The 16,158-nt window shown below is 40.9% G+C and overlaps 1 protein-coding gene across 2 annotated transcripts in view; it reads right to left on the bottom strand.

Annotated features, from left to right (window-relative positions):
- Nucleotides 1-16,158, bottom strand: part of ttc29 (tetratricopeptide repeat domain 29) — a 323,363-nt gene that overhangs the window by 192,821 nt on the left and 114,384 nt on the right. The window lies entirely within an intron of this gene.

Genomic DNA, 16,158 nt, shown 5'->3' on the forward strand with positions numbered 1-16,158 from the left:
GCTCAGATAAAATACTTGAGCCTCATAAATGTATGCTATGTTTTGAAGAATTAGGTTTAAACTTTTAACAACACATTAAACTGTTTAAAATATGGTCTTCATGGGCACTTTCTTATTGTGAACGTTTTACCAAAATAATGTGCTATTGAATATGTGGAATAAGCATAACTGATGTAGAATAAACGATCAGCAAGTTCATCTAGTCTTTACTTTGCACTGTGTAACTTTATGTTAATTTTTTTTATATTTTGTGAACATTTTATGCAAAGTTTAATTGGTGGAAGGGGAACACATAATAGGAAAATTAAATTGCTTTGTAGTTAAATACCAATCCTTGACTAACCATTTACTGCTCTTTTATCTCATTTTACTGAGGTTAAATTAAAGTAATATTAAACACATTTGATGCTAGAATGACATTTAATCTTTTCACTAAGACCTGAATTCATGAAGGTATTGTACCACTGAACTTACAAATACTGACTGTAATTGCAACAATTAGTGCTGAAAGACCGAACTATAAGTCTCAATTTCAACAGAGGGCAAAGGGCATGTAATGGATCGGTGATATCCATTGAAGCAGGGAAGCTTGAGGCCTCGGGGTTCCCCATGGGGTTGGGAGATGCACTCATTTATTATAAAAAATATATACATATTTGATAGGGGAACAAGATGGTAGCTAAACCTGGCATAGCAATATTCAACAAAAAGCAATGAAATAAAATAACCACAATCTGTTTTGTGAATTGGAATTAATCGGAACTTCGTTTGACTTCTTCAGATATCGTTAAATGATCTCTAATATATCCAACTGAAAAGAGTTTTCATTTAGCCTTTCGTACAAAATTGGAACCTCTGACAATACAGTGCTCTCTTAGTTTCTACACTTGGCTGAAGTGAGATGAGATAAATGATAAAATACCAGAACCTAAAAATGAGGACGGAGAAATGAGGAAATGCCGATGCTGGTTACTACACAAAGGAGTGCAAAGTTCTGGAGGTCTCAGCAGGTCATGCAGAATCTCTGGAGAACATGGTGCAGTGGTAATTTTCACATTTATAGAGTACCATGTCTTCCCTACCTACTTTTTCTTCACCTCCATAATAGCTATTTATGCTGCATTTACTGTGGCTGCCATGTCAATTTGTGCTCTTTAAGGAATAACTGTCTTCTGACTGGTAGGTGCAGCAATGATAAGCAGCTGTCTTTGAGACATGCACAGCAAAAGTGTCCTGCTAATGATACAGGATGATGCCAATATTTTAAACTGGATTTTTCAGCAGTTTCCTTAATTTCTTTAGAGGTCACTCAACTGGGTACCAGCATTACATATAGCAGCCACTTAGTGCACCACAATCATAACAAACTCCAGTTTCTGAGCACCACTATTCAATTTACTTTTACATACTGAAAGGAAGTATCTATGCCGGAAATTTGGTTTCAAGCATTTGGTGCATTATGCATATGTGCATAATATAACACTAATGCCCAATAATGCCCACTGCAATTGTGCTGTCGCTATGATCATCTCACGGATGCATATCAGCACCTACAAAACTCTCCAAATAGCAGCCAACATACAGCAGTAAAAAAGACTGACATGGAGGGAAGCAAAATATAGAAGGTGAGATTCGGAGTTCTTCCATGTGAGTAGATATCATTTGATTGTCCAGACTGATTGATTTACTTGACATGAATGGCCTTAGCAATTGTGAAATGCAGGCTGATCAAATAGCTAGTGATTACAATAAGCATCCCAAATTGACTTGAATAAAAAGGTTATGATCAGTGAAGAGAGCACCACAGAATCAGTTACTATACTGCTAGCCATTCAAAACTGAGGCCGGCAGTTGCTGTGTACAAGACATTAACATGACAATTCAGATCCTTTAATCGTAGTATCATTTCTGATATCTACACAATTTTACTTCACATACTGAAAGGAAGTATCTTTGCCAGAAATTGGGTTTCAAGCATGATGCATTATACGTGGGCTTAATAAAACACTAATGCCCAATAATACTAAACGCAATTGTGGTCTTGCTATGATAATTTAAGCGATACACACCAGCGCTGACAGAACACCGATAACAGTGGCGCAGCAGTAGTGTTGCTGCCTTATATCGCCAGAGGACTTTGTTCGATCCTGACTACGATACTGTCTTATGTAGTTTACACGTTCTCCCTGTGACTGCATGGGTTTTCTCTGGGTGCTCCAATTTCATCCCACATCCCAAAGACGTGCAAGTTTGTAGGTTAATTGGCCTCTGTAAATTGTCCCTAGTGTGTAGGGTAGAAATAGTGTTCGGCATGGACCTGGTGGCCCGAAGGTCCGGTTTTCACGCAATATTTCTAAAGATTATGATAAACAATGTGCTCCTAGTTTCTCATTGAGTGAAGATTGCATAACAAGAAATGCTGGACGAACTCAGTGGGTTTAGCTACACCTGTGGAAGCAAAGGGATGCTCAACATTTCGAGTCAAGATCCAAGATGAGGACTGAGGGTGCAGAGGGAAGATAGCCAGTGTATAAAAGTGAGAAGGAGGGGGTTGGAAAGAACCAGGTAGTACGGAAGAGGAAAGGAAGATAAACCAATGGAGCTAAACCCAAGTAGATAGGTATGAGGGGGAGGGGCAAATTGAACCATGCGGAGAAAGATGATGAGTTTAGGTAATGAGGTGGGGAGGAATGGAAAAGGTGAACAAGGAGAGGGGGACGCTAGGAACCCTGGTGAGAATGAGGAAGGAACATAGGGTTGGTAATCTGAAATTGAAAAATTTAATGCTTATGCCATTGGGCTGCATGATTCCTACGGAATATCAGGTGTTGTTCTAGTTTGTGTTCGGCCTCACCCTGACACTAGAGAAGGCCAAGAACAGAAACATTACCGTGGGAACAAGAAGTGCCAATTAAATGACGTGCAACTGGAATCTCAGGATGGCCCTTGTGGACAGAGGGCAGGTATCTGCGAAACTGTTGCCTCATCTACGAGGGATCTCGCAAGTGTAGTGGAGGTCACACAGCAAGCACAAAATGCAATAGATGAGGTTGGTGGAGATGCATGTGAATCTCTATTTCACCTAGAAAAGCTGTTTAGGCTCTGGCTCATGGTGGAAAAGGGACAAATAAACCCCCTATAGTCCTACAGGATTATAGGGCTAATCCGTGCAGGTCCTGAGGATGCCACTGGAGACTTCACTTGGGCTAGTTGCTTTCCTGGGTTTACTCTCAGGAAGGTCAATTTGACATCTGCTACAGGGACCGTGGATACAGGTCCACCCAAGGCCTTCTGGGCAGAGAACGTTATTTCACCCATCTTCTGCTCGAAGCAAGCTGAGAATGCATTGAGATCATGAACTAGAAACATGTTGTTACCAGTGGTTCTACCCGACTTCACTTTATTGCTCATAACATGCAGGTTTTGGCACAATTGATGGTTGGCCGTGTGGCTCTTCTGGGACTCTAGCTTGGTCCAGAATTTCCTTGTGACATTCTTCATGACTTCATGAGGTCATATATAGATTTGATAAGCTGCTCACGTTCATTTAACCTGAAAGCTGCAGATTTGGATTCACCGGAGAGTGGATCTCATAGATTAGTTTAGAAATACAGCGCAGAAACATGCCCTTCAGCCCACCGAGTCCACGCTGATCAGCAATCCCCCACATTATCACTATCCTACACACACTAGGGATCAATTACAATGTTACCAAGCCAATTAACCTTGGAGTGTGGGAAGCATCTGGAGTAAACCCACACAGGTCATGGGGAGAACGTACAAACTTTGTACAGACAGCACCCGTAGTCAGGATCAAATCTGGGTCTCTGGCCCTATAAGGCAGCAACTTTACCGCTATGCCACCATGCCGCCCTTCGTTCAACTGATATGGCTGGTAATGGGATCCTGTTTGAGCTGGGAGATGTGATGAAAGATGATGTACTGGATGAGGAGGCTGGTGAGTGAAAGTGAAAACCAGCAAAACCAAACTTTATTCTGTTTGGGGGCAGATGATGTGTTGAAGTGGAGGGAATGCATGAAGATTATATAATGTCTCCAAAAGCTTTATGTTTTACTGGCAGTGGAGAAAACATGCACAACCTGAAACATCAAGTGCACAACTGATTTTGGTTGCAGATTCTGGTGTAGTTTGTCAGATTATTGGGAAAAGTACTGGTTCAGTAGTGAGCATTGGGTCGTGTTTATTTTCATAATTTCCGGCAAAGCAAAGATTTGGCAGAAACACTAAATAAATATTATCTGCAGTTACGGTAGTTGAATGGATGATTCCAAGGCAAATTCGACCTGTAGCAACTCAAAAAAGTCTCTGATTTATTTGTGTATCAATTGATCAATTGGAATCTGATCAAAATTGGTGCCCAATAGTGGAGTAACAATATTGGGTTCTCTGCTGCCGATTGTTATCTTGTGACCAGAACAAAAAATCACACTTGGACACATCATGAGTTAGTGGCGGCGCCTAACGGCAGCGGCTCGACTACAGTCGTCTGTCTTTTTTTATTTTTGTCTTGTTAAATGTATGTCTTTGAGTCAGTTTTTATTTATTTTTTAGCTGTGTATATGTGGGGGGTGGTGGGGGGGCTGTGGGGAAACCGTTTGAATCTCTTCCCTGTGCGGGGACCCAACTATTCCCTGTCGGGTCTCGGATGTCGTTGGGCCTAACATCGTGGAGCCGGCAGCGACCTCCGGCCGGGACTAACCTGGGGGCTCCAGTTGCAGAGCCTGCGGAACTGAGATCGCGGAGCTGGCCAACTTCGGAGCGGGGAGAGCTGTGGAGGCGTGCGGCTGCGACCCGACTTTGGAGTTCGGAGGCACCGGCCGCAGACCCGGTGGACGGGAACATCGGTAGCTCGCAGGTCCCTGGTGGGAGACCGCTTTTTCAAGCTCCGCAACGACGACTTCTCCCGCTGGAATCGCGGGTTTAAGGACATGGAGCCGGGGCCTAACATCACCCGGCATGGCTTAAAACGGCCTCAGGACTTACCATCGCCCGCCAGGGGCTTTAACATCGGAGCCCCAGTTCGCCTCGACACTGCAGTTGGACTGCTGGACCACGGGAGAAGGAACAAAGGGAAGAGATAAAGACTTTGCCTTCCATCACAGTGAGGAAATGTTGGAGACTCACTGTGATGGATGTTTATGTAAACTGTGTTAAGTGTGGGTCTTGGATTGTGTGTAAACTGTAGAAATTATATTTCGTTCAAACCTAGGTTTGAATGACAATAAATTGCATTCTATTCTATTCTATTCTATTCTATTTGATAATATTAGGATTTGACCTGAGGATTGGTTATCAGCATGAAAATAGAGGACAAGGATAAAGATTTAGGCCACTTTTGGGATGGAAGATCATTATAAATTGGATGCTACAGGAATTAGTGTTGGGGCTAGTTAATATATAAATAACAATTTTGATAAAGGCCCAAAGTGTATTAGGTTTTGGTTTTTTAGGTTTAGGTTTATTATTGTCATGTTTACCAAGGTACAGTGAAAAGCTTTGTTTTGCATGCTATCCAATCAGATCAGATCCAATCAGATCAGATCTGAACAAAACTCCACATCTGGCCACATCTGATAATTTTAGAATTTGACTTTATAATAATAACATCCTGATAACCACAGATAATATATAGCTAAAAGTAAATTTTCTAAGGATTGTTTGATGGCTCGAGAAATCCATTGAGATTCCACTAGGTTGCGAAGACTCATTGCCAATACAGGGATTCCTCTCCAGCGTATTACATGAGATGGGAATTTCGGTGTCCAGGTTAAAACACGCTAGGACTGTTAGCTCTTACCATTGACACAGCATGGCAACTTCCAGCTTCAAACAGCCACAAAGGATTGAGCAATGCAAAAGAGTGGAAATATCATAAAGGTAAAAGGAGAGGTAGAACACAGACCCATGGTTTGAAAAAGGTATGAGAGAGAGCATGTGTAAGAAAGAACTGCAGATGTGTAAGAAAGAACTGCAGATGCTGGTTTAAATCGAAGGTAGACACAAAATGCTGGAGTAACTCAGCGGGTGAGGCAGCATCTCTGGAGAGAAGGAATGGGCCCATTTCTTCTCCCTAAAGAACGGCAGATGCTGGTTTAAATCGAAGGTAGAGAGAGCATCCTATTGTTTTCTAATCCTTAATAAAATTATTTTACTTGGTCCACTTTTGGCATAAATTTAGATTTGACATGGCACTGATGCCACTACTGTTCAAGCCATCAGAATTTATTTTAGTAATTCATTCATCGGGAATGTGTATTGCTAGCAAAACTAGTATTTAATACCCATGAGATGCTGGTGTGACCAGCAACTACTATAGCAATGATAATTGAGTGGCTTGTTATGCATGTCAAACAGCATTTAAGTGCCAACCATTTTATTATTATGGGCCCAGACTCATAACTCTGTAGACTGCGGAAGATAGCTGAGTTCCTTCCCTAAAAAAAGGTTTTACAGCGAGTTTCATGGGCACCATTACTGATACTGTTTTTAATAGATTTTTATTCAATTGACAAACTGAATTTAATTTTCCCAGCCGACATGGATGGGATTTGAATTTTGATCTCTAGATCACTGATCACTGCCTTTGCTTTGTGTTTCCAGAACAGAATCATTGCCACAGCACTCCAATTAGTAAAGACAATTGCTGACAGCCAACATTTGTAAGTGTAGAAGAATTAAACAAGATCTTAAATAAAGCAATGCAATTCTAACAGGACTTGAGGAGTGGATACAGGGAGGGTGTTTCAAATGCCTGTAAAGTCCAGAACCAGGAGTCTCATCCTCAGGATACGGGATATGCCTTTAGAACCATGATCAGCCAGGGGTTTTCAGATTATTTACCACAGAAGGCAACGAAGGCTAAGTCTTTACATATATTTAAGAACATATATCTATTATTTAATGCGAATGGGATAAATGGATATAGAGAGAAGGTGGGACAACAGTACAGAAGTGGATGAACAGCCATGATCTATTGAATGATAGAGCAAGTCTGCAGGGCCAAATTGCCTATTCATGTTCCTGTTTTCTATGCTACTGTTACCTCATTGACTTGAATCTACATATTTACAGAGGAATGACTCAGAATGATTTAGTTAATCAGGCTGCAATATGTCACCTGATCCATCGCGACTGCAGCCAGTAAATTTTCATCACAATATTTTATCAAAATAGATCAAATACTGTATGGCCTTATCAAAGAGGATTTGATTCCCAATCTTTCTAAAAACTGCTTCAGGAAGACCACTTTGCAAAACCTTTGAAATACTCACCTTCAATATGGATTCATCAGGAACTACAACATTTATACTGTATTTTAGGAAATCTCATAGGCAGCTGCCATCATTTTTCAGAATACCACAAACTAAAATCCTGTGGCAACAAGCAAGCAGTGTTGCAGAAGGTGCAGAAAATATAGAAGCCCAAATGTTAATGGCATTAATAATCTGGTAGTTAAGGAGACGTTATGGAAGTGAGGTTATAATATTATTATTATTTATTATTATTATTAATTTGTTGAAAACATTAGCGACACAGTGGTGCTGGTTTCCGACGGGATGATGACAGACGCACCACACATCTCTGTCCTCCATGCATCTGGCAGCAAGCTCCTATTTTGCCTCTACACATGCGTCTTCCATCAAAGTCTTCAGATAATATGATCAATTTTATAGATTAGAAAATAATAAAAGGATTGTGCAGAATCATCGTAATTTATAAAATCATATTTGTCAGATCCATTGGAGATTTTAGTGATAGTAACCAGCAAAAATTGGAGGAACCAGTGGTGTGGTGTGGTGCATTTGAACATTCCGAGTAAAGGGTTTCACAAGAAATTAGAACATCTGGGATTGGGAATAAGATAGCGCTGTGACCCGAGGATTGGCTATCAGAATGAAAATAGAGAACAGGAATAAATAGGCCATTTTTAGGATGGAAGGCCATTAAGAGTCGATGCTATAGGAATTACTGTTGGGACTGGTTAATATAAAATAAAAATGTTGATAACGGCCAAAATGTATTAGGTTTAGGTGTTTTTTTAGGTATAGGTTCCTATTGTCACATGTAGACAAGGTTCAATGAAAAGCTTTGTTTTGCATGCTCTCCAAACAGATCAGATATATATTGATACAATCAGTTCAAACTCACGTACAATATATGGAGCAAAGAGGAAGATATAGAGTGCAGAAGATAGTTCTTAGCATTGTGTCACATTGTAGCGCATCACACAAGTGTCCAATGTCCTCAATGGGGTAGAGGTGCATCAAACAGTACCCTGGCTTATGGAAGGACCATTCATAATCTGGATAATCGAGGGAAAGAGGCTGTTCCTGAGTCTGGTGATGCGTACTTTCAAGCTGCTGCATCTTTTGCCGGACAGAAGCAGAGAGAAGAATTGATCTGTGGGACAAGTCGTTGATTGTGTTAGCTGCTTTTCTGTGGCAGTGTGAAGTGTAGATGGAATAAATGGTGGGAAATCTGGTTTGTATCATTTACTGGGCTACATCTACAAATCTCTGCAATTTCTTGTGGTCTCAGGCAGAGCTGTTCCCAATCCAAGCTGTGACGCAACCCGGCAATATGATGCATCTATATAAGTTTTGTCAGTCACTGGAGACATGCTGAATTTCATCCAAGTTGTGAGGAAGATATAGGTAAGAAGCTGAAATATAATAGAGAAATGTAAGCTAATTCTCTTTGATCAAAAAGAGAAAGGTAGAGTATTAAGTAGAATATTTTTAACGGTGAAAGATTGAAAGGTATGGGTGTTCAGAAGGGAAAAAGTAATTTAATTGAATTGAACACAATTCTTTTAACTCTTGACTGCATGATATTCCTCCTGGCTTGAATGACTGAAACCAGCGGTCGTAGACTCCAAGCAATGGTCCAGTCATAGGAAGACATTTCTTGTCCAAGACGATAATGACTCTTTCATATTGCCACCCCAAGCAGGCCATGCAAAGTCAGGCACTAAACACATTCAAGTTAAAAGATTGTCAGATTTTTAGATATTAAAGGAAATACATTTAGTCCAAGAAACTGCTGCCATGATCTTACTGAATAGAGGAGCCAAATGGACTATTCCTGGTTCTAGTTCTTATGCAGTGGCTTCCTCTGAAGAAGACATGTAATTATGGATCACTATGCTGCAAGTACAGATACCCATTTAGAACATGGTACATTAGACCACAGGAACAGGCCCTTTGGGCCACAATGTCTGTACCGAACATGATGTCAAGACCATCACTTTAGCTACCTGTCCTCCATACCCTGCATATTCATATGCCTATCTACTTACATATCTGCTTCAACCACCACTCCTGACAGTGTGTTCCCGGCACTCACAATATCTGCATAAAAAAGTTTTCCCGCACACCTCCTTTAAACTTTGCCCCTCTCAACTTAAAAGTATTTGATTTTTCTATCCTGGGAAAAGGATTCTGACTGTCTACCCCATCTTTGCCTCTCATAATTTTACATACTTCTATCAGCTCTCCCCACAACTGGCATTCCAGAGAAAACAATCCAAGTCTGTTCAATATCTCTCTCTAAAAACTACCTGATCCAGGCATCATACTGGTGAAAATGAGTCTGCATATTTTAAACAATTTAAAATCCTTTCATTATAATGCCCTAATTAATACTCATATTGCTCCTTTTTTCTTCCTTCTAGTTCATCGCCAATAATCTATACCTATTACTACCTTTTCAAGCTCGAGACTAGATGGGCTGAGGAATTAAATCCTTAAATATTAATCATTAAAACTCTAACTGCAGCAATGTGTCATGTCTGGCATCTTATTAACAAAACACAAATAATGGATACTCAGAGAAACTGTAAATGTAATAAGCAAGACATAAAGTGGTTGAGGAGGTAAGTGGGTCAGGCAGTATAGACAATAGACAATAGGTGCAGGAAAAGGCCATTCGGCCCCTCGAGCCAGCACCGCCATTCAATGTGATCATGGCCGATCATCCTCTATCAGTACCCCGTTCCTGTCTTCTCTCCATATCCCCTGAATCCGCTATCTATCTCGAAAAGAGTGGTGGGGCTGCACACAAAAGTCTAGGGGCAACTGATAGATGAATACTCGACTCCATGGGGTTGAGAGATGATTTGTACTGGGAAGGAGACTGATTAACAATGACCCCGGTGCCCTGATTTTGGCATTGGGACCTTGATCAAATGAATATGTGGATGAAAACACTTCTTCAGACTGATTCTGAGGGGCAGGGAGAGGTTCGAAAAATTACAGGCCAAAGTCTGGCAAGTGATAGATGAATATGAGAACATTGAAAATTCCAATTTTAATTGGTGAAAACCCCTCATATTCCCAACCCCCCCAATTTTAAGTAATGCTTCTTTCCTATGAATGATAACAGCTTCAACCACTTTGCTGATGACAGTGAATAGATTGGGCCATAATCCATAATTATCTTACTGAATCTATTCTGCTTTTAGTGAACAGGACATATGTGTGCAATTTCCACAATATCAGGTACAGGTCCACCACCGATTTTCCGGCAACTGATTTGACCGGCACTTGGTTTAATCTGGAGGGAATTACAAGAGTGAACTTGAAGTCCCCCTAAAAGTGGGCACATAGGCCGGGTGAGGTGGGTGATCTTGACCTCATCGGGACTTCCGCGGCCGATTGGCGGGTCGAATTTGCTCCCGGTGGACTTGTACATCCTACTTTTTGAACAGTACAAGAACAGCATGAATAAAGGCAAATATTTTAGATTATTTAAAAAGAGAGAAGAGTGGTTCTTATTATCAGATGATTCAACATCAAGGGTTACAATTTTAAAGTCTGGTCAGCAATGTCAAAGGAATGTGAGCAAATCTTTATGCAGGGTTATGATCTGAAACTCAATGTCTGTAATTGTGTTGGTAACATTCAATCAAGACTTCTACAGGGAAGTGGTTTTGCACTTGAGTTAAAATAATTTGTAAGGATACGGAAAAAGTGCAAGGGAATGGGGTTAATGAGTTTGCACTAGTCTGAAGCAGCATAGACATGATGTGCTGAATGGCAAGTGTGTGCTGTCAATTTGTGTTCTTAGTAAGAAATTACTAAACACTACATGATTCAATTGAACACTATTTTTGCAAGAGGATGGGCTCCATATAAAATGGCGAGCATGCCTGTGATAACCACATGCTGGAAATTTATCAAAAAGATTCATAGCTAATAGAGGTTGTAAACATACCATCGACTGAGGTACTTAGAGAAGAGTGGGAACGGGAACTAATGATAAAAATTACAAAGGTTAAATGGGAAAAATACCTGATATATATTCACAAATGTTCAATTAATGTAAGACATAATCTAATTCAATTTAAAATTGTACATAGATTATATTATTCAAAAACAAGATTGAACAAATTTTATCCAAATATATCCGCCACTTGTGATAAATGTCTAGCCCAAAAGGCAACTATAACACACTCCTTAGTTTCCTGCATAAAACGTTATAGATTTTGGAATGATATTTTTGAAATATTTACAAAATTATTCAAGACAAGAATGGAACCTAATACTGAAATGATTATATTTGGTGTAATGGAAGATGGGAATAAATTGAATACATCTCAAAATTTATTCCTTAACTATGGTTTAATAATAGCAAAAAAATTAATACTTAAATTTTGGAAGGGTACATCAATACCAACGCTTAAAATGTGGATTGCAAGTATGTTGGACACTGCTCATCTTGAGGAAATGCGATTCCTCCTAATGGATAAATCAGACCAATTCATAACGAGTTGGTCTCCATTCGTCGTTTTTTTGGAATCATATGGTGCAACACAATTGTAAAAAATAACTGTTTCAGGACTGGACGAGGGTTGGTCAAGATTATAAATAATGATCTCCTTTTCTATTTTGTTTTCTTTTCTCTATTTTCACTCTCAACTTTCTTCATATACTCGTTTTCTTTGTTCACACACTATATATTTCACATCTTTCTATCCTTTACTATCTAACTTCTTTTTCTTATTCTATTCTTTTTTCAATGTAACAAAAAAAAAAGAAGTTGTACATGAAATGTATTATGAAAATATATATTAGACACTTTGGTGCCATATGACTGTACTTACTTCTAATAAAATAAAATATTAAAAAAAAAAAAGAGTTTGTAATCATAGATATTACATGCCCATGACAGCCTATGCCTGATAAATCCTAAGGTGTTCTTTAAAGAAAACTGGAAGATAGGTTTAAAAGAATGTTTAAACACTGATCCTAACAATGCATTTTAATAGGATACTACAAAAATTCAGTATGGCAAAATTTATGGCACATTTAATTGTGTGGAATATGGCTATATAGATAGATGCTGAAGAGTGGAAAATAAACATCCAACACCTCTCTCTTCTTTTTTCTATCTCTGACACCTCTCCCCTTGATCTCTCTTTCTCCATCACAGGAGACAGTCTATCAAATGACATCTACTACAAACCCACTGACTCCTACAGTTACCGAGACTACACCTCCTCCCACCCGGTCTCTTGTAAAGATGCTATCCCCTATTCTCAATTTCTCTGTCTCAGCCACACCTCAAAGATTCAAAGGTTCAAACGTTCATTTATTGTCACATACACCATTTGGTGTAGTGAAATTCGAGTTGCCATTGAAGCACATTAATAAGAATACAACATAACATTATAAATGAATTTAACATTAAACATAAAAAACATCCTCCCACAATAGTTCCCACTGTAAGGGAAGGCACAAAGTCCAGTCCCCATCCCATTGTCCACCCATAGTCGGGTCTATTGAGGCCTCCACAGTCGCCGCTACAGGCCCTTCTTGCCGGGTGATGGTGCTCCGGCATCGGGAGAATCCTCTCAGTGGCTTGGGATACCTGGAACGTACGCTTCCTTACCGGAGACCGCGGCTTCCGCAGCTAACGGGCCGCGCTGGACGGAGCTCCACCACTGGCGATCTCGGCGAGAGATTACAGGCTCCGCGATGTCAAAGTCAGAGCTGCCGCCCACAGCTGGCCACTCCACAGACCCGTAGCTCCGCGATGTTAAATCGGCGGACCCAGCACACCGGAGCTCCAGAGTGGGGCGACCAGGGCAAGGCATCGCCCGCCCCGCGATAGCGCTCCAGCGCTGTGCCACCGCCGAAGCCTTGGTCCTGGCTGGTCCCCTCAGGAAAAGCCACTACAGACCCGATGGTAGGCTGAGAGGACGGGTCGAAGATGCTGCTCGGAGGAAATGTCGCCGCTCTGACCAGGCAGGGACTAGGAAAAGCAGTTTCCTCCTTCACCCCCCCCCCCCCCCCTCCCCACACCCCACATAAAAAGACTAGACCTCCAAAGCATAACACTATTTTATCATACAAATTTTTTTTAAAAAGAAGTGAAAAGACGGACAGCTGCAGGCAGGGCAGCCATACCTAACTGAACGGCAAGACAAGATGAGGCTTTCCATTCTTGGACATCCGATATGTCCTCTTTCTTTCATAAATACGGTTTCCCCCTGCCGTCATGCGTGTCTCCCCTGTATCTTATAGTTCTGCTCTCCATACCTCTCCCCCCCCCGATGGAACAAGGAAAGTTACCTTGGTCCATACCTTTCACTTTCCGACATATCATTCTCGACTTTTCTGCCACCATCAACGTGATCCCATCTCCAAACTTTTCCACCTTCCCCAGTGACCGTCTTCTCCACAACTCTTCGGTTCATTCACCCCTTCCAACCCAAACCATCCCCTACCCAGGTACTTTCTCTTGCAGTCGCAGGAGATGTAACACCTGTCCTGAAGCCTCTTGCTTCCAATTCAGCCAGGGACACAGCAGTCTTTCCAGATGAGACAGCGGTTATGTGCACCTCCTCTAGTCCCATCTACTGCATCACGATGTGGCCTCTTTTACATCGGCGATACCAAGCATAGACTTGTTGACCGTTTTGCCAAACAATTGCGCTCAGTCCACCAAGGTCTACTGGATCTCCCAGTTGCTAACCATCTCAACTCCTATTCCTATTTCCATTCTAACCTTTCTGTTCTGAGTCTTCTCCATTTCCAAAGTGAGGCCACACACAAACTGGAGGAACAGCACTTCATATTCTGCTTCGATAAATTACATCCCAACGGTATGAACATTGAATTCCCCACTTTTAGGTAACTTTCCAAAACTCCTCCTTCCCTTCCCTAGCCCTTTCCCTTTCCCTCTCTTCCCTGTGCTCAGCCTGAACTTGCACCCATTTCTCTTCTCCTCCTCTGCTTCCACATACATTCCTTTCTCTGGCTTCACAATTTGCAACTTTTCCAACTTTATGTCACACCTTTAGTCTTTTCATCTCTGGCCATTGTCCAGCCATCTGACTGTCCAAGACTCACCACACCTATATCCACCTATCACTTGCCAGGCTTTGTCCTGCCATCCTTCTCTTCCAGTTTTCTTCGCCCTCCCCCCCCACCACAATCAGTCTAAAGAAGTGTCCCAAACGGAAACATCCCCTATTTATGTTCTCCAGAGATGAGTTATTCCAGCACTTTGTGTCTCTTTTTTGAAGCCGACATCTGCAGTTCCTTGTTTCTACACCATTATCTTATTTGTTTCAAAAATATCAGAGCATCATTTTGAGCTAACTTTATTTGTGCTCTTTCATATACATTACGTGCAAAGTCTTTAGATCTAATTTGGCCTCCATCCACACTGGGATTTATAGGTACTTTACAATTTCCCCCTTCATTTGTATGTGGGTCTATTAAATTAACTAAGATAAAATGCTGGATACTTGGGATACCTGTTAATTTTTGGCACCCAGTTTGCCACAGGCCCCAAGGGTACTTATTTAAATAACTAAACGCTTCTGTAATTGATTATTCAATAATCAGTTACAAAGGCCAGGCATCAATTTCTTAAATATATAAAGAACTGTTTCAAACAGCATAAAAATGAGCAGCAATACAATAATGCTGTTCAATTTTGATACCTTAATTTTGAAATGAATATTCTACCAAAATATTCAAATGTGTGTGTCTGGAGAAATATTCAGATTTGGGGGCATATGTCCATGGCAGACAGCATGCACCACATATGATAGATGTGATTCAACCCTGTTATCTAGAATAAATAATTATATTCTTTCATTCACAATTAAGGATTCACATTTTGCACAGGATCTGCAAAACAAGGAAGATACATTAATTCTATTTATGTGCAAGCATAAACTTTGCATCTCAGATCAGGCACCAAATAATCTGAGGTAAATGAGTAAACCATACTTAATCTCTCTCCATATTATTTAATTTTATACAAATGGAAATATGGGTCTTGGATGACTAAAGAAAATCATGCACATTTTTCTAAAGTATGTCATAGTCATACAAGATGGGAACAGGCCCATGCCAACCAATGTGCCCCATTTACACTTGTCCCACTTGCCTGTGTTTGGCCCATATCCTTCTAAACCTATCCTATCTATGTACCTCTTCATGTATATCCATGTATATCGCTTATGTCTCCTGCTTCCTTTCTTTTAGTCATTTGTGAATTCTTGATAAATCCATTATACTAAAACTCTCATCTTGTTTGTTTCTATGAGTGTGTGTGCGTGCGTGCCTGTCTGTGATCTCTGATCCGGTGATGTCGTCAAATTATGCCAAAACGGTACACGATAGCCCTACAGGTTTTGGACCACCTTACTCACAATTGTCATGTGGCGGTTTGTACCATGTTTCATTCAGATTGTTGTTATATTTCACAAGTTATTCACATTTTTTAATTTACAAAATCCCAATTTGAGAAAACATTTCTTCCATCTGCACTGGCTATGATGTCACAATGGGATTGTAGGCCTGCTCGCTACAATGTTGCTATCCCAGGACACTGAGTCCTGCCAGCACTAGCAAGTGCAATTGCAAGCTACAATGTTGCAATCCTGGCAGCAAGGATATTTTAAAAAGTTTAATGAGGGAGAGTGAAGAAGGGGAAATGAGCCGCCCCTGCGCAATTGGGGGCTGTGGGTGAGTGCTGGAATATTGCATTGGGGGAACGAGTGGAATATTGCGTTGGTTAATGGGTTGCATTGGGGGACCAGGCCTCTCATGGGGGCTATGGTTGAGTGGTGGAATTTTGCATTGGGGGACCAGTCCTCCTGTGTGACAGGGACCCAA

The sequence above is a fragment of the Leucoraja erinacea genome, chromosome 1 (assembly GCF_028641065.1).
Source record: "Leucoraja erinacea ecotype New England chromosome 1, Leri_hhj_1, whole genome shotgun sequence".
Taxonomy (NCBI): Eukaryota; Metazoa; Chordata; class Chondrichthyes; order Rajiformes; family Rajidae; genus Leucoraja; species Leucoraja erinaceus.